Here is a 27,111-nt window from a genome sequence, read left to right as displayed (position 1 = left end):
ACCCATAGCTACCCAGATGTTTATCTCCTTTGTTTGACAAAAGTTGCTATATTGATATATTAGATGGGAAAAAATGAAAGACCACATTTCATTTCTTATGAACAAAAGAAAATACATGAATTTTTGATTTTCAGACTTTCTGACCCCCAAAAGGCGTTGAACTTTCTTTGAATTTTGATATCTTTGTAATTTTAACCTTATCCAAGACAAATATTTGTATAGCTTTAAAATGATGAAGCCCTTTGAAAGTAGCAGCCAATTTCTTATACAGTCAACTCCACTACCTCAATATTGTAATGACTTACATTTTTTACTTTGATTTAAAATTTAATTCCCTTTTAATGAAATCAAATGCCCTTGCTCTGTTTTTCTTGTGCTGGTTTAGAGTTGGACCTTGTTTGTTTTAGCTACATCCATTATACTTTTACCACGTTAGCCCAGACCCATTAAATCCATCTTACCACACAGTTTCATCTCATATGGAGATTATGGATTCTTGTTTTTTCAGCTTGATGTTGGCTCCTGGTCATTATTTTTCCACCAGTGATTCATTCAGCCTACTTTTAAAGCTTTGAACATATTTACTTAGGCAGAATGTAGTTAGTAGAGTAGTAAGAATGTAAAAATAAAATGCAAATAAAACTCAAATTCTATTTCAGAGCTTCTAGAGATTTTGCTGTAAGTAACGTCCCTTTGGCAATGAACTAGTTTTTTCATAAAGTTTATGGAATAAACAAAATATTTTTAACTGTCAAATGACTTGGTAGGCAGTCTTGACTTTGATATAGTAATGAATTTAATTTTACACTGTTAGTATTTTTCCTTTTTTCACTCCAAAATGAAAAGCATGGATATTTCAAACTATGTTTGTGACCCTCTACATTCTTACATTTATATTCTTTTTTATTGTACTTTTTGTATGGATAATTCTTTCATAATCTAAGCAACAAGTGTATAAGGTAAATTCTTTCTTTCTGTTTTAAAATGATGAAATTGAAGCACAAAAATTGTAAATGGCTTGGTAAAGTTCTTGTATCTAGAATCAGCTGTTGTAAATCCAATCAAATTGCTCTGATTCTAATTCTGGGTGTTTCCTATAACTCCAGTGTTGTTCCTCTAGTTCTTTGAGGTCGACATTTTTCCTTGTCTTCCTTCTTGTGTCCTTCTCTTCTTCCCTTCTTCTACTTAGATTCATTCTGGACACTATGCTGCAAGGAAATATTATTTTCTTCACTGTAGTTGAGCCAGTAATTTCGACTAGGACTAGAATATTTTGCATATAATCAGTGGTAGGCCAGAAGGAATTTATTATTATTATTATACTTTAAATTTTAGGGTACATGTGCACAATGTGCAGGTTAGTTACATATGTATACATGTGCCATGCTGGTTTGCTGCACCCATTAACTCGCCATTTAGCATTAGGTATATCTCCTAATGCTATCCCTCCCCCCTCCCCCCACCCCACAACAGTCCCCAGAGTGTGATGTTCCCCTTCCTGTGTCCATGTGTTCTCATTGTTCAATTCCCATCTATGAGTGAGAACATGTGGTGGTTGGTTTTTTGTCCTTGCGATAGTTTACTGAGAATGATGATTTCCAGTTTCATCCACGTCCCTACATAGGACATGAACTCATCATTTTTATGGCTGCATAGTATTCCATGGTGTATATGTGCCACAGTTTCTTAATCTACAGAACTCTCCACCCAAAATCAACAGAATATACATTTTTTTTCAGCACCACACCACACCTATTCCAAAATTGACCACATAGTTGGAAGTAAAGCTCTCCTCAGCAAATGTAAAAGAACAGAAATTATAAGAAACTGTCTTTCAGACCACAGTGCAATCAAACTAGAACTCAGGATTAAGAAACTCACTCAAAACCGCTCAACTACATGGAAACTGAACAATCTGCTCCTGAATGACTACTGGGTACATAACGAAATGAAGGCAGAAATCAAGACGTTCTTTGAAACCAATGAGAACAAAGACACAACATACCAGAATCTCTGGGACACATTCAAAGCAGTGTGTAGAGGGAAATTTATAGCACTAAATGCCCACAAGAGAAAGGAGGAAAGATCCAAAATTGACACCTTAACATCACAATTAAAAGAACTAGAAAAGCAAGAGCAAACACATTCAAAAGCTAGCAGAAGGCAAGATACAACTAAAATCAGAGCAGAACTGAAGGAAATAGAGACAAAAAAAAAAAACCCTTCAAAAAATTAATAAATCCAGGCGCTGGTTTTTTGAAAGGATCAACAAAATTGATAGACCGCTAGCAAGACTAATAAAGAAAAAAAGAGAGAAGAATCAAATAGACTCAATAAAAAATGATAAAGGGGATATCACCACCGATCCCACAGAAATGCAAACTACCATCAGAGAATACTACAAACACCTCTATGCAAATAAACTAGAAAATCTAGAAGAATGGATAAATTCCTCGACACATACACTCGCCCAAGACTAAACAAGGAAGAAGTTGAATCTCTGAATAGACCAATAATAGGAGCTGAAATTGTGGCAATAATCAATAGCTTACCAACCAAAAAGAGTCCAGGACCAGATGAATTCACAGCCGAATTCTACCAGAGGTACAAGGAGGAACTGGTACCATTCCTTCTAAAACTATTCAAATCAATAGAAAAAGAGGGAATCCTCCCTAACTCATTTTATGAGGCCAGCATCATCCTGATACCAAAGCCTGGCAGAGACACAACGAAAAAAGAGAATTTTAGACCAATATCCTTGATGAACATTGATGCAAAAATCCTCAATAAAATACTGGCAAACGGAATCCAGCAGCACATCAAAAAGCTTATCCACCATGATCAAGTGGGCTTCATCCCTGGGATGCAAGGCTGGTTCAATATATGCGAATCAATAAATGTAATCCAGCATATAGACAGAACCAAAGACAAAAACCACATGATTATCTCAATAGATACAGAAAAGGCCTTTGAAAAAATTCAACAACCCTTCATGCTAAAAACTCTCAATAAATTAGGTATTGATGGGACATATCTCAAAATAATAAGAGCAATCTATGACAAACCCACAGCCAATATCATACTGAATGGGCAAAAACTGGAAGCATTCCCTTTGAAAACTGGCACAAGACAGGGATGCCCTCTCTCACCACTCCTATTCAACATAGTGTTGGAAGTTCTGGCCAGGGCAATGAGGCAGGAGAAGGAAATAAAGGGTATTCACTTAGGAAAAGAGGAAGTCAAATTGTCCCTGTTTGCAGATGACATGATTGTATATCTAGAAAACCCCATTGTCTCAGCCCAAAATCTCCTTAAGCTGATAAGCAACTTCAGCAAAATCTCAGGATACAAAATCAATGTACAAAAATCACAAGCATTCTTACACACCAATAACAGACAAACAGAGATCCAAATCATGAGTGAACTCCATTCACAATTGCTTCAAAGAGAACAAAATACTTAGGAATCCAACTTACAAGGGACGTGAAGGACCTCTTCAAGGAGAACTACAAACCACTGCTCAATGAAATAAAAGAGGAAAGAATTTTAAGAAGAGAGAACTCTGGAAAGACTGATCAAAATATATAGAGCATTAAGTTCAATATGAGGTTTGACATATTGCATAGCATATTCACGTAAGTATTTTCTGTTTTTCTCTCTTTGAGGTATTTCTTCCACCCTAATTTTAACAAATTATGGCACTAATCAGTTACAGTAAGCTATACTGTCTCACCTCAAATTTATTCTTAATCTATTAAGGCTTGTTCTTCAGTTTAACATTTCACTAATGACTCTCCTTAAAAGCAAATTGACTCTTATTCTTTCTCAAAGACATATATTATAAATATATGTTTATCTCAAAAGATAAATAAAACTCAGAGATACAATGAAAGTATAAAAAACTATTACATTAAATCTTCAAAATATCAAAAATAAATAACCATTAATATGGAATTATCAAAATTTACTATCAATGTTCCTTCTGTGTAAAGTAAATTGTTATCTCTGACATTGATCCAGTATTGCAGGAAAAAACAAAACTCAAAAAATGAATGCTGTCTGTTTAAAATAATAAATTAATGAAATGCTGAGGTTTAAAATATATGAGGAATTAGAACATATGACACCAACAGCACAAAATATAAAAAGGGGGAATAAGTGTGGTCATAGCATTATAATATCTGAATTCTAATATTGCATGGTTTAAATTAGACTCTAATATGACCAGGAATATTAAGGAATATACTGCTATCAGATAAATAGAACAAAATATAACAATAAAATTATATTGATGTAAGCAAATGAAGTGAAATAAGGAGAAGAATTATAACAACAAAGGAATTATAGAATTGTAGATATAAACTGAAATTGATCACTAATCACATGAAATAGATATTGAGCATATTCTCCTGTTTAGAAAAAAACTATCAGACTCTGGATTAAAACAATAAAAATAGCATAATTAACAACTATTTAAAAATTACAGATATAGAGACAGAACAGTTGAAAGTAAAAAGACTGAGAAATATATGAAATCATCAGGAAAACTAATTTACTTCTAACAACAGACAAAGATTTTAAATCATACGCATAACAAGACATAAAAAGGGCATTTCTTTATGAAATAAAGCATGGATTCTGCAGGAAGATATAACAATCCTAAATGTATCTAAGTATCAAAATTTAGCTTTAAAGTGTATAAATTACAAAGTTGATAAAATGTGTATATGAAATAAATCAATAATAATATGAAAGGAAGATATAACAATCCTAAATGTATCTGAGTATCAAAATTTAGCTTTAAAGTGTATAAATTACAAAGTTGATAAAATGTGTATAAGAAATAAATAAATCAATAATAATATGAAAATATTTAACATACCTTTTAGTTACTGGTGAGAATATAGAGGAACTAAGGATATAGAAGACTGAAAACTTGTTTAACTTTACATAATAGGCATATATAGACTTTGCACTCAATGACTGTACATTATCCCTGCTTTTAAAATTACAAATAATAATCATAGACATTGACCACATATTGAAAAATAGAGAAAGCCTTAATACATTTCAAATGATTGAAATCATAAAGAGCATTTTCTCTAGCCTCAGTGGTATGAAGTGAAAAAAACAATCAAAAACTTCTAACTTTAAAACAAAACACATCTAAAAAACCCATGTTTTTTTAATGATGTCACAGTGGAAATTAGAAATTATTTTAAACGGAATGGAAATAAAATTGTGGCACATAAAAGTTTGTAAGAATTAAGTAAGACATGACTTAGGGACAAATATATGTGTATACTTAATATATACCTTGCCTGTATATTTTATAAAAGAACGACTGAATATCATGTCTTTAAGCATTCATTTCAAGGGGCTAGAAGACAACATGACAAATTAAACTCAAATAGAATTAAAAGAAATATGGTAGAAATCGATGAATTAGAAAACAAGTATAGAATATAGAAATATCAATGAAGCCAAACACTAGTTCATTAACACGCTAATAAATTTGATAAATCAATATCAAAATTTAAAAATGAAAATTATAAATTGGAAACATCAGAAATAAAAAAAGTTTACTTCTATACCAATACTACAAATATGAATAATTTCTATGGCAGCTTTATGTAAAAACATTTGACAATTTTTATTTATTTATTTTTTATTATTATTATTATAGACATGAAAAATTCTATAAAAGCCCAAGCTTACCAATTCTGATCCAAGAATAAATAGAAAATGTGTAGAGCTTTATGTCTATTAAAGAAATTGAATCTGCAAGTGAAAATCTTCAAAAAGGATAGATTTAGCAATATCTTTTTCTATTATAAGTAACAACTAACATCAATCTTACAAAACAATCTTTCAGGGGATAGTAGAAGGGCATACCTCTCACTCTTTTTCATGCCAGCATAAGCTCAATACCAAAATCTGACAACAGTGTTAAAAAGATATTAGATATAGGTCAATAAAAATCATAAGCAGTCAAGCAAAAAATAGAAAAAAACAGCATATCCAATTGCTCAGTAATGTATAGAAAGTACTATAGATCATGGCTAAGTTTCATTTCAGGAATACAAAATTGCTTTAATAATCAAAAAGCAAATAAACATTATTATGTTAACAAAAGATAGATAAGCTCACACAAATAGACGCAACAAAAGGATCTGACATATTTTAACACCCAGGATTTTTAAAAATTATTAGCAAAATGGAAATGATAGAAAATTTATTTTCTTTTTTAAACATAGGAGTGACCAAATTTTTTATTTTAATTACTTACTGAGATATTACTGACATACAAAAAGCTTTACATATTTAAAATATACAACTTGATCAGCTTGGAGATAAACATGCTCCTATGAAACCAGTACCATAATCAATGTCATCAATATATCCATTACTTTTAAAAGTTTCATCTTGCCCTCTTTATTATTTTTAATTCATTAATTTATTTTTTGTGATAAGAACACAACATAATATCTAGCAAATGTTTAAGCCTATAATACCTTATGTATTATTACTATAGGCACTATGGTGTATAGTAGCTCTCTAGAGTTTATTCATCTTACATAACTGAAACTTTGTACCCGTTGACTAATACCTCTCCATTTCTACCTTCGTTCACTCTGCCTCTATGAGTTTGACTATTTTAGATTCTTCTTATATGTAGGATCATGCAGTATTTGTCCTTCTGTATCTGGCTTATTTCACTTAACATAATGTCCTCCAGGTTCTTCCAGTTGTTATAGAACATTGATTAAATTAATTATATTTTTATTGAGATGGAGTAAAGCTATAAAACAGAAATGAATAATACATAAAAACTGAAAATGATTAATAAAAAGCGATATTTGCTCTGTAGTATAGTATAGAGATATACTATAAAATTTTAGTAATGAAAATATGCTAATACTTTGAGACGAATGGAATTAAGAAGAGTTTAGATAGTCATACTATAATATAATCTCATATCATCAAAAGTAAATGCCTCGACTTTATAGAAGATAACATTTAAAAACTGGCTTATGTATATGCAGAAAAAGAAAACATATCATTCATTTATTCAATCTGCAAATATTTATTGAGCACCTTACAAGAGCCAAGCTTCGCCCTCTCTCTCCTGAGGGCTGGAGATATATCCATGGAACAACCAAAGTCTCAGCCATTATGGAATTTATAATCTAGTGGAAGAAAACAGAAATTACAGAAATGAATATATGGTATATTAGATGATGGCATGTACGATGCCCAAAAATAAATTCTGTAAAGAGGCCAGGCTGTTGCAATAGCAATAATGGTAGCAGCGAGGCTGGATTGGGGTGGTGGCAAGGTTAGTAAGGGTGACGTCGTAGTGGAGGTTGTGCTCATGAAGATGGAAGTGCTTGTGCTGTTTATGGTGGGGTATTCAGTTTACTATTCCATTGGTTGTCATGGAAAACTATTAATGGAAATCTTTGAACACAGAACTCAAAGAATGAATGAATGAAGAATAAAAGCAATGAGAAGGCAGAGAGTAAAGTTGGTATAAAAGCCATGTAGTTAAGTTGTGTTTGGCATGTATTAGAACAGAGGAGACTAATGGGCCTAGAGTGCAGAGAACACAGGAGATAACGGTTTCTAAGATCCACTCAAACTCTTGGTTACCAGATAAATGAAACAACTTACCACGTAGACACACACACACAGAGAAAGCTTGTCTTCTGAGTGGTCTTTTTGTTTTGTTAAACATTTAATACTGTTTTAACATTTCGCTCTTCCTGTAGACTAATTGCTCATGTTTATTGCTATTCCAGTTTGTAACAAATCCTTGAAACACTGTTGCCTTAGTCTGTTTCATGTTGCTATTACAGAAAAAAATGAAGCTGGGTAATTGACAAAGAAAAGACGCTTATTGAGCTCATAGTTCTGACTGGGAAGTCCAAGGACACGGTGTTGGCAACTGCTTCTGGTGAAGATCACATGCTACTGGGTCAGAACATGGAGAGGAGGGTCTAAGGGAAAGGGAACAGTGGGAAGAGACAAAACCCAAGGAGCATCTTGCTTTATATACAACTACCACTTTTGAGGGAACTTATCCATTCACATGGGAAATAATTCAATGTCTCAAGTGAGAGAGCTCACTCACTATCCCAAGAAGGGCACCAAGCCATTCATGAGGGATCTGCCCTGATAACCCAGACACCTCCCACTAGGCCCCACCTCCCCACGCAGCCACATTGGAGATCAAATTTAAACATGAGATTTGGTGGGTAGGAACAAACCATATCAAAACCATCACAACTGTGAATGCTCAAGCCTTCTATTTCTAACACCTTCATATCAACAAAAAGATTACAGAATATGCACTAACAATTTTTTGAATGCGTAACCCTTCAGTTTCAACATCTTAGCCCAATTCACATTATTAAATGATGTATAATCCTAGTAATCCTACGTACTAGGCCATTCTCACGCTGCTAAAAAAAGACGTACCTGAGACTGGGTAATTTATTTTTATTTTTATTTATTTATTTTTGAGACGGAGTTTCGCTCTTGTTGCCCAGGCTGGAGTGCAATGGCACAATCTTGGCTCACCACAACCTCCGTCCCCCAGGTTCTCCATGTTGAGGCTGGTCTCGAACTCCTGACCTCAGGTGATCCGCCTGCCTCGGCCTCCCAAAAAGCTCGGATTACAGGTGTGAGCCACTGTCCGGCCAAGAGACTGGGTAATTTATAAAGGAAAAAGGTTTAATAGACTCTCAGTTTAGCATGGCTGGGGAAGCCTCAGTAAACTTACAATCATGGCAGAAGGAGAAGCAAACATGTCCTTTTTCCCATGGTGGCAGGAAGGAGAAGTGCCAAGCAAGCCAAGCAAAAGGGGAAAAGCCCCTTATAAAACCATCAGATCTTATGAGAACTCACTTGCTATCACGAGAACAGCATGAGGGTAACTGCCCTCATGATTTGATTACCAGGCGCCTTTCACAACACGTGAGGATTATGAGAATTACAATTCAAGATGAGTTTTGGATGGGGACACAGCCAAACCATATCATCTTATAAGTAAAGTAATACATTTTCTGGTACTTTCATTCAATATTCATTTCATCTTAAATAAATCCAGAGAAATGCAACAGAAGTTCACAATTCAGTCACCGGCTTAAGCCACATATCTTATTTATGTGGAATAAGCCAGATTTACATAAGCAAATCCAAATTTCTAGCTTAGTATTATATTCTATTACATGGAACACTGCATGTTTGGAATGAGCAATTTTTAAATAGATTTTAGCCAGTCTATTAATACTCTGTCACTAATGCTTTTTACTATATCAGTCCCATTGTTTACTGAGTTAACTTGCTTCTATTTTTTCTTGTTTTAATTCATTTTCAATTTAGTCCCATTGGAGACCATACAAAAACACAAAAATGTTAATGTTTTTATGCTGAAAACTACATTGATGAGAATGCTAGAAGGTGTATGTTATTCTTCATCCAGTGCCTGACGTTAGGTCACTTATAAAATAAAACATAAGATCTTGGAATAATAAAGGATATTTGAAGAATATAGGTAATCCATTTATGCATTCTCATTGAAAACTTAAAAAAATAGAAATAAAACTGGAATACTTCTTGAGCTCTACAAAAACTTCCAGTCCCTATCATGACTAACTTATGTTCAGCTTTTTAATACTTCTGTACCTTACTTTATGTTTTTAAATGCAATTATAAATATCTAACAGATACATTATCAAGTACATATCTGATACAGTAATGTGTGTCAATCTGCTATGAATGTGAACTGATAATTATTTCAATTTTGTCCTATTTTTAAGAGTGCTTCAAATATATTTTCTGCTTTTTCCATCTATTCAGATAGTCCATCTAAAATAGTAACTTATGAAGTAAATACAGAAAGCTAGAAAATGTCTCAGCCCTGCATTTTGTGGGTCTAAAATTGTTAATTCAGATTAATTTTACAAACTAGTAATATCAACATGAAATATCATGTTCCTTGATGCATACTTGTGTTTTGTAACAACAAGTATCATTTCTGTTCAATGTATACACAGCACCTAGTATGTTAACTGGCACGTTAGTTTGTATTCAAAAATTGCTGTAAACTTGGATGAATGCATTGAGAAAAATTGTTATAAATTGAATGATATGGAAATCTAGATAGCATATCTTAAAAGCCAAGTTTGTCTTGATGAATTAAGGCCAAAAGTGTATCAGTGGGCAAACATGTATTGATCCTGAGGCTCAAAATATATTGAAAACTCTGGCATTCTCATGAAGTATAATTTTCTTCACCTAGGCAAAACCTGCCATTGTGCCACATTGGCTATTCTATTTACAGTATTATTATAATAACCGCTATCTTTATTCTTATCTTCTCTTGCATTACCTTGGTTTAGGGTGATACTCAAGTCAGTCATACTTGCTTAGGAACTTGGTTTCCTATCCGATGTACAAGTTCCACTATATTGATTATCTGAAGAGCCATTTGGGAAACTGAAATATACCAAAAGTAGGAACAGTTAACTTGTATTATTCTTCCACAAATATGGATAGCAACTGATTTAATAAACCCATATACGAAAAATGATTAGTCTAATGTAGGATATATTAATGTACTTTTCTTTTTTGCACTGTGTGTATGACTTTTTTATGCTCAGCCACTATGACAGATGAAACTATATAGTAATTCAATCACAATACATTCAGCATTGAAAATGCAGCTTCTTTATTTTTCTATCCTTTCTCACAAACCACTATCTCATAATTTTTCTTATTTGTAGAGCTACACTTGCATTCAATTATTGTTGACATCTGCATGCCCAGTCATGGGCAAAGATGGGATACTTTGCTCCTAAGTGCCAGGGTACTCAGATGTAATTCAGTCACGGTTCCTTAAGGGCTATTGTATTAGTCCATTTTCATGATGCTGATAAAGACATACCCAAGACTGGGAAGAAAAAGAGGCTTAATTGGACTTACAGTTCCACATGACTGGGGAGGGCTCAGAATCATGACAGGAGGTGAAAGTCACTTTTTACATGGTGGCAGCAAAAGAAAAATGAGAAGGAAACAAAAGTAGAAACCCTGATAAACCCATCAGATCTCATGACACTTATTCACTACTACAAGGATAGCACGGGAAAGACTGGCCCTGATGATTCAATTACCTCTCTCTTGGGTCCCTCCAACAACACGTGAGAATTCTGAGAGATACAATTCAAGTTGAGATTTGGGTGGGGATACAGTCAAACCGTATCAGCTATACACAACATTCTCATATGTCATCAATATATTCAAGTTTATTGAATTGTTTTGGTTAGATCACATGGGCCAACTCTGAGAACTGCTTGTATTGCATTCAAGATAAACTACAGAGATTCTTTTGTTCTTGACTTTTTTCAAAGCTGTTTTGTATTTTCATTTCATTTCCTAATTATGGATACTTTGGTACATACAAAATAGTATTTTATATTTTCATTTATGCAGAAATGAAGTTACTGGTCTGAATTGGTGAGCCCTGGTTCAACACACAGGCAACAGAAGCTCCTACAGAGTAAAGGGTAGAAGGAATTGCCAAGGAGGGGAAGTGGTAGATTCAGCTTTCTAGTTTGAACCCAGTGACAGCGGTATGATTGGCCCTGCTAAAGAAAGAGGCCAAAAAAAAAAAAAAAAAAAAAAACCAAACACAAATGCTGAAAAAAAATCACTATGAAATTGATGGCAGGAGTTTTCTCAGCCCCTTCACTGGACTCATGGCAGGGGCACCCCATCTACTCAACACTCTGTGCTCAGCCCTTTGTAGGAGGGAACACATGAGTGAGCTAGCGCGAGATCAAGATGGCCACTCCGGGCACTGACACAGGAGCAAGCTCCACATGGGGTCCCATGGTCAGACCAGGTGTGTTGCCCTGAGGGGAACACAGTGGCACCCAAGTGAGGGTGCCTGCAACTCCAAAGCCTCAGAGGGGGTGTTACAGTGGTCTTTTAGTTCTGCCGTCTGCAGTATGATAGACAGCAGTGTGTTAGCAGCTCAGTTGGCTCCTTGCCTCTTTGCATGGTGTGGCTGCTCTCCACCAATGAGGGCAAAGCACCAGTGTGACAGCCTTTTCTGGGTACCCTCACTTGGTGGGTCCCAAGCTCTTGTCCAGTGTCCAAGAAGAATGAGGTCACAAGGACAATTGAAGGATGGTGAAGGTGGAGAATGTTACTGATAGATGAAAACAGGTCTCAGCAGAGAGGGGAGCTGGAGAGGGGAAAAGAAGGGCAGGTAATCTTCGCTGAAGTCAGGTTGTCTCTTCTCCAAAGTCAGGCCATATTCCTCTCTACCGACTGAGTCTGGGGCCTTTACAGGCACAGGATGGAGTGTGCATCATGATTGTTTTGTGAGTATGCAAAAAAGCTTAAAGTGAAAGCAACATTTAAAGGTGGGTATGGCAGTGTAGAAAGCCAATTAGAAAACGTTAGGTATATGTAAAACAGGTGAAAAGGGGGGATCAGAGGAAAGCAAGCCAAATAGGAGGACAAGTTCTCAATCCGGTGTGAGGAATTAACTTGTAGTTTGGCTTTCAGGCTTTAAACTCTCTTTGGCTTGGAGGTGGGTTTTCAAAGGGTACCTGCCCCTATCTACCTAGGCACTTGGCTGCCTTCTGTCCCTATCAAACTGACACTGGATAAACTTTAGGGTATGGATGGAAGAGCCAGGCATTTGATCAGGATCAAGACATAAACTAAAATTTCTAGTGGCCATGTTACTGGATCTGTGAAAGTCCTCAAATAGCAACAGACTATCTTTAAATCACCATTGAGAGAGATAGAGAGAGGAGGAGGAGGAAGGACAAGAAGAGAAAGAAGAAGAGAGAGAGAGTTTATGAAGGGGAATGAAATGTGTGTAAACCATGTACTGTTGTTGTTGTTAAAAGTAAATCCAATCATTGTAAAGCCTTCACTGCACTAGAAATAAAAGCCTTTTGTAAAGGCTTTATTTAATTGGGCCCAAAAATACCCCAATTAAAATGTGCAGTTGGCAAGTTGGATAAAGAAACAATGTTTAAAACAGATTGTCAAGATACTATATTCATTTTGTGAATTTGACCAAAAAGACAAAAGGAACAAGAAACAAGATTATTAGGAGACTTCAAGAGGAATTGTAACACTCAATTTACAATTACACCAGTAAAACTGCAAGGATAACTAGCAAGAACTATCTTTAATAATTAAGCCCAGAATCAACAGTTTAAGAGTAGAAGCCATATTTCTCAAAAATAATCCCTTCCGTATAAGGTGTAAGGAAGGGATCCAGTTTCAGCTTTCTACATATGGCTAGCCAGTTTTCCCAGCACCATTTATTAAATAGGGAATCCTTTCCCCATTTCTTGTTTTTGTCAGGTTTGTCAAAGATCAGATACTTGTAGATATGTGGCATTATTTCTGACGGCTCTGTTCTGTTCCATTGATCTATATCTCTGTTTTGGTACCAGTACCATGCTGTTTCCATTCGACCCAGCCATCCCATTACTGGGTATATACCCAAAGGACTATAAATCATGCTGCTATAAAGACACATGCACACGTATGTTTATTGCTGCATTATTCACAATAGCAAAGACTTGGAACCAACCCAAATGTCCAACAATGATAGACTGGATTAAGAAAATGTGGCACATATACACCATGGAATACTATGCAGCCATCAAAAATGATGAGTTCATGTCCTTTGTAGGGACATGGATGAAATTGGAAATCATCATTCTCAGTAAACTATCGCAAGAACAAAAAACCAAACACCGCATATTCTCACTCATAGGTGGGAATTGAATGAGAACACATGGACACAGGAAGGGGAACATCACACTTCGGGGACTGTTGTGGGGTGGGGGGAGGGGGGAGGGATAGCATTGAGAGATATACCTAATGCTAGATGACGAGTTGGTGGGTGCAGCGCACCAGCATGGCACATGTATACATATGTAACTTACCTGCACATTGCGCACATGTACCATAAAATCTAAAGTATAATAATAATAATAATAATAATAAAAGAAAAAAAAATATGCTACAAAAAAAAATTAAAAAATAAAAATAAAAAAAAATAATCCCGTCCACTATCCCTTTAATTTTTCAGAATTTTAGAGTTGCACCCATAGTAGGATTTCTAACTCCCCTCAGACTTGCCCTCTGATTGAACATCTAATTGTAGCATTTTCCATATATAGCCAGAGGTAGTCCTCATTCATATTTCTCTTTGTCCCTTTACTTTCTATTTCCTTATCTCTTAGAAAACTTTGGAGATTACTTTACCATAATCTTTTTCTCTTATTATGTGTGTTTTCAAGGTATATTTTGTCCAGAAAAACAGATCTAATAATGCAACAGAACATTTGGTAAGTTCCAGTAGGAACAGCAAAAGTTAAATTTCAGTAATTAGCATCTGTTGATATCTTTATTCTTGCTAAAAACTACAGCTTAAAGAAAAAAAAAATACCAAGTGTCATAATGTCTTTAATTACCAGCTTTAAAATATAGGATGAGCCTGCCTACCCACAAAGCCTCTGCCACCAATGTGAATGCGCATGCTGAGGTCTGAAACCCTGCCCCACCTGTGCCACCACTGCTGCCCATGTGAATGCACATGTGGACACTGACAACACCGCCACTCCACCCCTAGCACCACCACCATCACTGCTACAAATGTGTGCATGGAGGTGGGCAGCCCACACCCAGTAACACTCTGCCCCACCTCTGCTGCCAGCCTGAGTGCATGCAGGAACACTGCAGCCCCACTCCTATGGGTACCCTGCACCCAGTCAATGTGCAAGCACCCTGCCACCTTGCTGCTGCTGCTAGCACATGTGATTGAGCATAGATCCCACTGCTGCCGATCTAACAAAGCACTTTCACCAGCACCAGTCATCAGAATGCTCTGGCCAGGATCTGGGAACACCTCAACCCTTCCAGCACAGCCTCTAGGGGCCAGAGAACAAAGCTGGGGGCCTGATACCAGGCCCCAGGGTTAGAGTACCCAGGCCAAGAGTCCTAAGCTGAGTCTTTTCCCTTGAAAATCTTCCAGAAATGAAGCTAGTTTGTTGAACCCACTGTATACCACAATCAAACCCCTAAAGTTATATAAAAAAAAAAAAGTAACAGCAAAAACACCTATACGAAGGACAGCAACTTCAAAAAATGAAGGAACAGCAGTCTACACAGATGATAAAGAATGAGTACAAGAACTGGCCACTCAAAAACCAAAATGTCTTATTACCTCCAAATGACCACACTAGTTCTCCAGTAGTGGTTCTCAACCAGGCTGAAATGACTGAAATGACAGACAGAATTAAGAATATGGACAGAAATGAAGATCATCAAGATTCAGGGGAATCCAAGCATTCTAAAGAATACAATAAAATGATCTAGGAGATGAGAGATGAAATGGCCATCTTAGGAAGGAACCAAAGTGATCTGATAGAGCTGAAAAACTGACTTCAAGAATTTCAGAGAACAATCACAAGTATTAACAGCACAATCAACCAAGCTGAGGATGGACTGTCAGACCTCAAAGAGCAGTTCTACATAATAATTCAGTCAGACAAAAATAAAGAAAAAAGATGAAGAATGAACAAAACCTCCAAGAAATATGGGATTATGTAATGAGACCAAATTTATATCCCACTGGTAACTCTGAAGGAATGGGAGAGAAAGCAAACAACTTGGAAAACATATTTCAGGATATTGTCCATGAAAATTTCCCTAACCTTCCTAAAGAGGCCAACATTCAAATATAGGAAGTACAAAGAGCCCCTATGAAATACTACACAAGATGACCATCCCATGGACATATAGTCATCAGATTTTCCAAGGTCAAAATGAAAGAAAAAATGTTAAAGGCAGCTAGGGAGAAGTGGCAGATCACCTACAAAGGGAACCCAATTGGGCTAACAGTAGAACTTTCAGCACAAACCCCACAAGCCAGAAGAGATAGGATGCATATAATCAGAATTCTTATAGAAAATAAATTGCAATCAATAATTTAATATCCAGCCAAGTTAAGCTTCATAAGCAAGGAGAAATAAATAAGGTCCTATTCAGAAAAGCAAATGCTAAGGAGATTCATTACCACTTGTGATGGTTAATACTAGTGTCAACTTGGTTAGATTGAAGGATACAAAGTGTTAATCCTGGGTGTCTCTGTGAATGTGTTGGCAAAGCTGATTAACATTTGAGTCACTGGGCTGGGGAAGGCAGACCCACCCTTAATCTAGTGGGCACAATCGAATCAGCTGCCATGGAAGATAAAGCAGGCAGAAAAACATGAAAGAGGATACTGGCCTAGCCTTCCTGCCTACATCTCTCTCCTGTGCTGGATGCTTCCTGCCCTTGAACATTGGACTCCAACTTCTTCAGTTTTGAGACTCAGACTGGCCCTCCTTTTCCTTAAGCTTGCAGACAGCCTATTGTGTGAACTTGTGATCCTATAAGTTAATACTTAATAAACTCCCATGTATATATATATATACACACACACACGCACACACACATATATATATTATTAGTTCTGTCCGAACCCTAATATACTGCCAGACCTGCCTAACTGAAAGGAGTGCTAAATATAGAAAAGAAATACCATTTCCAGCCACCATAAAAAACACACTTGAATACATAGATCATTGACACTACAAAAGCAACCACACTAACAAGACTGCATAATAACCAGCTAACAAGATGATAATAGGGCCAAATCCACACATATCACTACAAACCTTGAATGTAAATGGACAAAATGCCCCAATTAAAATGTTCAGTTGGCAAGTTGGATAAAGAAGCAATATCCAGTGGAATGCTGTCTTCAAGAGACCCACCTAATAGGCAATGGCATCCATAGGCTCAAAGTAAAGGGATGGAGAAAAATCTACAAAGCAAAAGAAAAATAGAAAAAAAGCAGGTGTTGCTATTCTAATTTCAGACAAAACAGGCAGTTAAAAAGACAAAGAATGGTATTACATAATGTTAAAGGGTTTAATTCAATAAGAAGTTCTAAGTATCATAAATACGTCTGCATCAAACACAGGAGGACCTAGATTCATAAGGCAATTTCTTAAGAGTCCTGCAAAGAGACTTAGATAACCACACAATAATAGTAAGAGACTTCAACACCTCACTGACACTATTAGACGGATCATCAAGACAGAAAATTAACAAAGATATCCAAGGCCTAAATTGATTATTGACCAAATGGACCTACTAGACATCTGCAGAACTCTCCCCAACAAAAACAATAGAATATACATTCTTCTCATATGTACAGGGCACATAGTCTAAAAGTGACCAGAAAATCAGCTGTAAAACAATCCTTAGAAAATTCAAAAAACTGAAGTCATACCAACCATACTCTTAGACCATAATGCAATAAAAATAGAAATCAAAACCAAGAAAAATGCTCAAAACTATACAAATACATGTAAATTAAACAACATTGTGTACCTTTTGTGTAAACAATGAAATTAAGGCAGCAATCAAGAAATTCTTTGAAACAAATTTGAAGAGAGATATAAGATACAATAATTTCTAGAAACAGTTAAAGCTGTGTTAAAAAGGATATTTATAGAGCTAAATGCCTGCATCAGAAAGTTAGAAACATCTCAAATTAACAACATAACATCATCCCTAGAGGAACTGGGGAAAGGAGAGCAAAATACCCCACAGTTAGCAGAAGACAAAAAATAATCAAAATTAGAGCAGAACTGAAAGAAACTCAAACATGAAAACCACACAAAAGATTAACGAGTTCAGCAGTTTGGTCTTTGAAAGAACAAATGAGATAAACTGCTAGATAGAGTAATCTGTATTAGAACATAAATTAGAAAGTAAGCCCCTATAAATATTTCTGAAAAATAGATGACTTTAGACAAATTAGAATAGAGTAATAACTAATTTTAAAATCACACAAAGAAGTAGGCTAGTATCAGAGCAACCCTGTATTGTAGACAGATATAAACTCTGGACAGAATATAGAAAGTACTTTCTAAATTCCTTGAAAAGAGACCAGAAGCCGGAAATTCTGGAAGGAGACTGATACTTGGAGAAGGAGAGTTCCAGTGGGTGAATTTCACCTTTCTTGTTTCTCTGGACTGAGGCCAGTCCTCTTCTGGAGTGAGGCCAGGAAGGACTCAGTGGGCCCAAAAGATACTGATGAAACTTGAACTGGCCTAAGGAACTGGAGAGAATATGAGACAACCAAACTTGCTGTAAAGGTCAGGGGAATCCTGAAAAAACAGAACCAGAGAGGGAGTGATCAACATTGTGTATATACTCTTCCATAGTTTTTGAACAATCCACAGTCTTTATTAGGTATTGCTAAGTGATTTAATAATCAGCATTATTAGGTGATTTGAATTGATACCCAAATGCTGGTGTTTAATGTTTGAGTCCATCTAATTTAATGCCTGACTGCTGAAACAAAGAAGTTGATACTCTTCCAAGGGAGATAGCAGATTCCAGAGTCTTCACAGTGTGAGGTTTACATTTTTCATCTATATTACTAAATATATTTTCTTACATTAGGCTTCTGATTTTGGTTAATCAATATACAGTCATGTCAACTTATTAATATATCCTAATTATGTATACTCATAAGGCTTTAGCTCAAGGGAAGATTTTATTATTTAAACAAAAGAAATTTCAGAGGATTATAAGAGACATTAATTTGGAGGTAAGCAGAAGCATTTTTCTTTTAAAATATCTTTCAAAAACAACATAAAATTAGTTTTTGTCTATGCAGAGATTAGCCTATCCTTATTTTTTATAAAGTGTATGATGTTCTTTTTCATAAATATGTATATCTCTTAATGGACTGGAATTCCATGGGGCTTTAATATTATTATTATCAATTTGACCTCCCAAAAGGAACTATACATTGTCTTCCTTTTGATATCAGTTTATATCATTTATCTCAGATTTAAAAAAATCCAACAGGAAAAACTACCAACAAGTGGAAAGTTTCGGTAATGCTATGAAAGATTACTTTCTCTCTTTTCTGCCTGACACAAGTTATTAAAGCTATAACTAACTCTAAGTAATAACACTGGAAATTACAAGTTCTTTGTGCAAAGGGAAAGTACATCCAATTAAAATTATTAGGTTAGTGCAAAAGTAATTGCGATTTTTGTCATTACTTTCAATGGCATAAACCGTAATTACTTTTGCACCAACCTAATATTTTCTTGTTTAGAATATTCCTGAGGTAAAACATATTTTATCTTTCTACTGTTAGAATTTCAATATATTGAATAATGACTAAAAATAAAATATAATTTTAAAATAAAGACAGAGTCATATATTATAATTACTGTTAAATTTGCAAATAGAACTTAGAAAAAGTAACTAGTAACAAGACCATTGTACGTTTCAGGGTTGGAGAAAGCTAAAGTTAAAAAATGAGCAAAAAAAGCATTCAGAATATATTTGTGATACAGATATAAAAAAAGATGAAGTAGGAAATACTTATTATGAGGCAACTTTGAAGGTCAATGAAGGGAAAAATTTATGAATTTTTGAAGATAATATTTAAACTTGCTGAAGAGCCAAAAGAATAAGAAGCATGTTATTAAGTAACATACCTGATAGTTCCATAATACAAATTATTACTCTAAAATTTTGTGTTGAGTAAAATCAACACAAAGGGACCTGAAAAAGTGACTTAGTTATTTAAGGATCTGATAAAAATATAAACATAATATTTAACTAACACACCTGAAGTTTCAATTATTTTTTAAATTTCCTATTTCTTCATCCAGTAAGAGATTATTGAGCTCCTCCTTTTGGTCAGGTCAGGCATTCTGTTAGGTGCCGGGATACAAGGGTGAATAAACAGACATATTCCATGCATTCATTCTGATGGGGAGGGAAGTCCAGTGAAAAGCAAGCAAATAATTTCACTAATAAATACATTATTACAATATAAAGAAATGAATGCCATTGATAGGAGGTGAACATATATCAAAGGGACATGAACCAGCCAGAGGTGCATGGGAAGAAATCTCTAAGAAAATGACAGGAGCAAGACCTGGTAGATGACAGGCAATTAGGTAAGAAAAAAGAGAGTGAGATGGCAGACATTTAAACGTCGTAGACATTCTTCCAGAAATACAATTGCTAATGCCATATGGAAACCTTCTGTGTTACACCTTTTCAGGTTAGTGATTCCCTTTAGCTGTGTGACAGCAGATCTATTTCTACTATTTTGCTTCTCATGTTGTATCATAATGACATTCGGCATGTTTTTTACCTCATTAAACTGTGAACACCTTAGAATCCGTAACAAGAGAAACTTGCACATTGATAGAAATAAGTCACTGCATTTTAAAACTTTGCAAGAAGTAAACTAGCATTTTGGGAAATAGTACTGTGCTTTTTTGCATAATTGTTGCCTCCCTTGATACGTGGCTTATAACAAATGATCCATACATAATAATTTTAGTTTGACTTACACGTATTCATGTCTATTATAGAAAGATTATGAAAAACAATAAAACATAAAAATGTGCTCATGAAAAAACACATACCCCACATACAGACACACACATAGATATGCACTCACACAACCACAGACACAGACACACATACTTGGATGCCTTAATTTTCATGATAATCCTTGACTAAGATCAAACTGATTTGTGAATACAAGTTTTTGTTAAATTTGGGTAAATGCTAAAGTAGGATGTGAGTCAAGAACACCCAACACAAATTGTTTCATAATATAATTTACATTTTCCTAACATAATAGAAGATAACAGAATATATAGTCTTACAGCTGGAGTGTATTTCCTAGGATGAATCTTTGTACTTCTCCTGAAACATTAGTTAAATAAATAAGTATATATTAATTTGAATTACATACTTAATGGAAAGTAATTAAGAATTGAAATTAATCAAAAGAAATATCAACCCAAACTTTTCAATAAAAATAATGAAATAACTAAAGAATACATGAAAGAAAAGATAATATAATAAAAATAACAAAGCATATATCCAACTTTAAATGTAATTTTAAGGTTTCATTAATTAAAATAGCAATTTTGAAAATTATTTCTTATCTGCACATGTTCTCTCAAGAATATAAAAGTTATTTTCTAAAATTACAAAGTTCTTATTTATCTATTATAAAGTCAATAAAATATTTTGAAAGTATTATAAATCATCAAACTACATAGTTCTTGCTGTCCAGAGGTGAAAATTTATAACCAATTACAAAATATTATTATAAAAAAAGAATGCTTCCATTTAGAGTCCCATTGGTCATTATTCACAATCGTTTCTCTTTCTCTTCCTTTATTCATTTTGGAGGAAATAATTGATACAGTTATTTAGTTCAAATATGCTTTATTTTGATTCTAATGGACTGCTTCCTATTAGAGTGTCCCAAAATTCATATATCAGTCCTCTGCTTTATTTAAACTTATTTCCTACATTGTCCATCTATATGAGGACTCCTAAAAATGTATAACTCTAGTAGACATCTTTCTGATGAGCTCTTGACTTATATACATATCTGCCATATCTGTCAACATCTCCACTTGAACACGGACCAGATACTTGACGTTTAACTTGTCCAGAACCATTCTTCTCTCAGCATATGGTGGCTCCTCTCTTCCATTTGCTAACAACAAAAACTATGAATTTATCCTTACCTTTTTCTTTCTCTCACCTCGTATCTAATGAGAGAGAAAATCCAGTTGACGCTGGCTTCAAAATATAGACAGAATTTGACCATGTCTCTGACCATACTGTGATACCATCTGGCTCTGAAAAACCCTAATTTCTCTTACTGCAATTGCCTCTTTACTATTCTTCCTATCTGTGCCATTTCCCTAATACACACTATTCTCGACAACTGTATAGAAATTATAGAAGTGCATTTTAGCTGGATAGTCAACATATTGGGAGGGCTGACTTTTCCACTTGGTTTGGAGAACAGTGTCCTGAGAAACAGTGCAATGTATTGGAGAGTTTTTATGGATGTGGGCATATTTAGAGCATGAAGTTGTGTGCAGGTTGATAGACTTAGGAACATTGCCAACTGAAGAGAAGCCTCAGCAAAAGTCTAGGCCTACATGTGTTTTAAAATGGAGAAAACATTGGTGGCAGATTTTAAAAACACTGAGTGAATCCAAATGTATGATGTCATTTAATACAATATGGATTTCTACCATTGCAGCACTTTTAGTCCTCTGGGTCATAAAAATGTCTCTAAAATAAGGTCCCACCTTTCTGCATCCAGAAACATTAGGTGCTTTATAATCACTTTAGTAACAACATTATTTCATTGCAATCATAAAACAACCCAAGGATAGGTGGTAACAGAAAAGAGAACATTTTATATTACTTAACTGTATACATAGTGAATTCTGAAAAACTGCTTGTCAAAGAAATAGAGGTAATATAATGAAATCCACCCCAAATAAAGTAGCTATCAATAAAGCAATATATAACAGAAATATTAGACTCTATACAAAGATATGTTCACATTATATATGATATGGTTAGCAAAATATTGAAAACTGAATAGCTTTATGTCAGGTGCGACCAGGGAAGAGAAGTGTTACCAGTGCCCTGAGGTCTTTGTGTATACTCAGGTAGCCCAAAGGGTATCCTGTTGGTTAGAGGATGATGTTTTTATCCTGTTGGTTTTTTTCAAATCTGCCTGTTCCATTTTGTGCTGTCCCTATAATCATAAGTATTTGCCGCAGTTGATTAGGGAGCTTTAAAAATCAATGCTCAGAATTGTCTCTCACTCCTCTTTTAACTAAGAGACTTCTATTTATATTCCAACATTTTAATTATCCTTCAATTCCAGAAAAATCTTAATGAATCAATTGGTATATTTAAACAAAATGGGAACTAACTGCTGTATAGGTAGTCTCTTGCAACCAATTATTCAACTGGACAGCTGGTCAAAATGTATGGAACAACCATGAGCTGTGCACTGAGTCCAGCCTGCCCAAAGCAATCTGACTCTTCCTCTGATTATTCCCGCACTGAGGGGAGCATGGAGACTCCTGAGGTGAGGAAACCATAAAATAATATGGAGGTCTCAAAAGCAGGCATTTGTCAGTCCCCTGCTCAAAGCTATCTTGTCTTTTTACTTTATTTAGAAATTAAATTTCCACTCCTTTCTAAGTTAGAAGGCCACACATGGTATCAACTCTAGCCTCACCGGCCTTCTTGGTTTTCTTCACATAAGAAATTGCCAAACTCGGTCTCTCCCCAGAACTTTGGTCTTGTCCTTCCCTTGCCTAGAAGGCTGTTCACTCAGATCTTTGTATGGCTCTCATTTCATTCATGAACAAAGTGAAACCCTACTTTCTCTGAGAAGCCTTCTCTGACTATCTTCTCTAAAGTAGCCTTTCCCCCTGCTGCTGCCACTTTCTACTGCCTATTGCTTGCCCTTGTTTAAGTTTTGTCAATGTAATTATTACTTCTTAATATTACATTCAGTGTACAGTTGTCTATTGCCTGACCTTGACACAGAATATAAATCTAGGGCTGGGGTTCCAGTTAATTCCATATCCCAGGCACCAAAAATAGTGTCTGGCACATATTTAATAATATTTCTAAATTAACTAGTAGATTAGGGATATGCTCTGTTTATTCTCTACTTATATTTAGAAGTTACCTATTTTAAATTCATATATGTGTCTCCTTCCTGAAATTTCCATTTGTTTACAATACATTATAACAATAATATGTTATTTATATGTAATATATATATCTTATAAAAATAATATATTGTTTAAAATACAAACGTGTATTTTGGGAATAGATAAAGCTGTCAATTATTACTCTATCTCCATCTTGCTCTGGATATGATTTCCTGTTAAGAAATGAGTTCTAAATAAAAGATACTATAACATCCCAAATTGCTTTTTGATAGTTTTACAAAATTGAAATGTTAAAAATGACAGAAAGCAATAATTATTATGCAAATGCAGATAAAAAATTGAAACTACAAAAATTCTTAACAGAAATGTACGTATAATTTAACTTCTGAAAATCAATGTTACATACCATATTAAGAAATAATAAAGTAAAATTATGTGGTTATCTCAACAGATTCAGAAATAGCATTAGATAAAATCTAATATCCATTCCTGATTAAAAAAAATCTTTCAGCAAACTACCAATAGAAAGGGACTTCCTTCACTGCAAAAATGGCACCTACAACGGACTTACAATTATCATTATACTTACTTGTGAAAGAAAATGGTTTTTCACATAAGATTAGGATGAGAACAAGGGTGTTTGCTCTCAAGAAATCAACATTGTTCTGGAGGCTTTATATAGCACAACAGGCAAGCAAAAGACGTAAATCATCCAGATTAGAAAGTAAGAAGCAAACCCTCTTTACTGACAGATGATATGACTAACCTGTGCAGAAAATTTTATGAAATCTTCAAGAAGCAGCTAGAATAAGTAAGCTTAGCAAGTTTGCAGAATACAAGAGGCAATATACAAAAATCAATTGTATTTATATATATGCAACCAATGAAAACACAGAAGTTGAAATTAGATAACACTTAAAATAGCATCAAAATGTGAAGTCTATCATTTTTAGCATAGTTAAAATTCTGAATCTGAAGACTATGTTCAGTTAAACAGAAAGGAGGCTATGAGATACTTTGATTGTTTCCAGAATTTCCATATAAAATTTCCAGTTGACTTAAATGCTCGGTATCCTGTATCAGCCTTAAAGCTCTTATTTTTAATTTCTATTTTTTAAATTTAAGTCATATTATTTTCACATACCTTTATTGAGCTTTGTTTCTAAGTCTACCCAACTAGTTATTAGTAACAATCAGAGTTGAAATTTGATTTGCAAATGAATGAAAATGAGCAAAGGAGAAGACCCATTTCCTATGTTACTTATACTGAGTTAGAATGAAGAGGGCAAAACCTAGAGTTAAATATCTCTATTTAGCTGTGAAAAGGTGACCACCTGAAGTAGAAAGAGCAGAATTACATAGTAGGAAGAAAATGTGGATCAGAAATCCAAGGATTGCCCTGCAGATAGTCCCAATGCATGAGGCTGGCTTAGGTATTATCCGTAGCAACACTGAGAGCAAGCCATGGGGAAATAGACAGTGGTCAATCAATCATTGCTATGTATGTGGCATCTCCAGACTATTCACAATTCAAGTAGTAGCTGACTTGTAATTATTTTATATTTTAAGGCTCATTTATATTTACCAAGACCCTTTGTCTTAACAATGAAGTTAAGAAAAACAAATCATAAATTTTAACGGGTATTTATGTTTACCTCTACAAAACAGATAATTTCACATAATGAATTAGAAAATCTTAATGAATGTCATGGAAGTCTCAAATTTTTATGGTTTTCTATAATTAATTACTAAAGTTAATATTGCTAAAATGGCATTATCTAAAGTACAGCTTATATCTGACTGTGTTAGTGATTTCTTTTAACATTGATTCTGAAGCTAAAGGTGTATTCTAAAGTTTCACCTGTGTAAGTCAGCTTAAAATGTGTATTATTTTAAGAATAAATTGTGGTAACATTTTTATAAAATTAAGTTCAAAATAAAATTGTTTTATAAATGCACAGAAATAATATGTGATAATTGTGTTCAAGAAACATAAGCAAACTCAGTATTCTTAGTTTCTTTGATTAGTAATATTTTGCTGTTTAAAGTCAAATAATTTGCTCCATAAATCGGGCTTAAAATTTAGTCATAAACAACTACCTTCCACTTCTGTCATGCATACTGCTTAAATTAATTTGAAAGAACACCAATTGCTTTAAGTTGCATGACACGGATATGTTGAATGTTCAACTTTTATTGCCACTATAAGAATAAGAATTGTTTATACTATCATAGTTCAAAAGTCATAAAGTATTTATGCTCCTTCTAAATGTGTTTAATATTGTTCCCTTCTGGAGATACACTGATTATAAGGTAGAAATAAGAGTAATTATCTCTGGCACATAGAATATTCTCCTTTTTTTTTTTTTTTAGGGGTATGGAGAAAGGAGGAAGTTGTATATCACTGCTATGCCCACATTATCAGTAAAATATCTTTTATGAAAGTATGATAAAATATTGGTTTTAAAAGTTGGCCTAGCGGGAATTATTTTATTTCTTCTTACAATGACATTGATTTTTATTCGAAAGGACAATTTCCTATTTTAGCTCTTTTTTTAGCAATTATAATTTGATATCACTCTTTTCCTTATTTAAATTATGCTATATGTATATATTTTAAAAAGTCAAGTTTATCTTATACTTACTTCTACAGTATTATTTTAAGAATAAATTGTGGTAACATTTAATGTTAACTTAATGTAATAACATTTAATGGTAAATATAATTCCTCTAGATGACTGAAGCCAATAGGGTTGTCAGCTAGTCTTTAAAACAGAGCAGATTATGTTCCTGTGTCCCTAACCTACGAGCAAGTGATATTACTGACTAGAGTGGATGTTACTCTCCAGAGTCTCTGTTTTTATTTAGTAAATAACTTGCCCATTTCCATCCATGCCCAGTGTCTAGTAGGAGACAGTATAAATCATTTTCCCTTTCTGGCCACCACTCATCCCCCATCTTGTCAAACTGCGCATTATAAACACAGAAAAGAAGAGAAGAAACAGTTATCACGGAAAGGTACCCATAGTTCCATTAGCATGCTTTTTATAAAGTATCATATCCTAGCTGTTTTGAATTTGCCTTACAGATATTAAGAAATGGGATAGAAAGAGAAGGGGTAGAATATGACTGAGTGGCACACTATTTAACATATATAAGAATTATGCCATATACTATGGAGAAGTTTCCATATTCCTTTGTGCTTTGATTTTTACAACAATAAAGAGATAACATGTAAATATTTTCTAAAAATAACACCTGAATTCAGAATTTGTCCATACAAAATATTGACATTTTAATAATCATCATCTACCTAGTAATTCTTTATACATTTTCCTCCTCTTGGAATGCCTTTCCTTGTGTGTTCTCATGCAAAACTCCTATTAATTGTTTGAGAATCAAGTCAAACCTTTTTTTACTCCAGGATGCTGTTCTTGCTTTTTTTTTAATC

At 34.4% G+C, this 27,111-nt stretch overlaps 1 long non-coding RNA gene across 1 annotated transcript; it reads right to left on the bottom strand.

Annotated features, from left to right (window-relative positions):
• Positions 1-790: 790 nt before the first annotated feature.
• LOC112133372 (uncharacterized) lies at positions 791-8,843 on the bottom strand. Its single transcript, XR_002915016.2, has 3 exons — positions 8,786-8,843; positions 4,883-4,912; positions 791-1,208 (listed from the first exon to the last, which is right to left on the bottom strand). It is a non-coding gene; the product is annotated as an uncharacterized LOC112133372 (long non-coding RNA).
• Between the last annotated feature and the right edge of the window lie 18,268 nt (positions 8,844-27,111).

The sequence above is a fragment of the Pongo abelii genome, chromosome 4, assembly GCF_028885655.2.
Source record: "Pongo abelii isolate AG06213 chromosome 4, NHGRI_mPonAbe1-v2.0_pri, whole genome shotgun sequence".
NCBI lineage: Eukaryota > Metazoa > Chordata > Mammalia > Primates > Hominidae > Pongo > Pongo abelii.
Note: the sequence above shows the minus strand (reverse complement) of the source record. Positions and strands in the feature narration are given on the sequence as shown.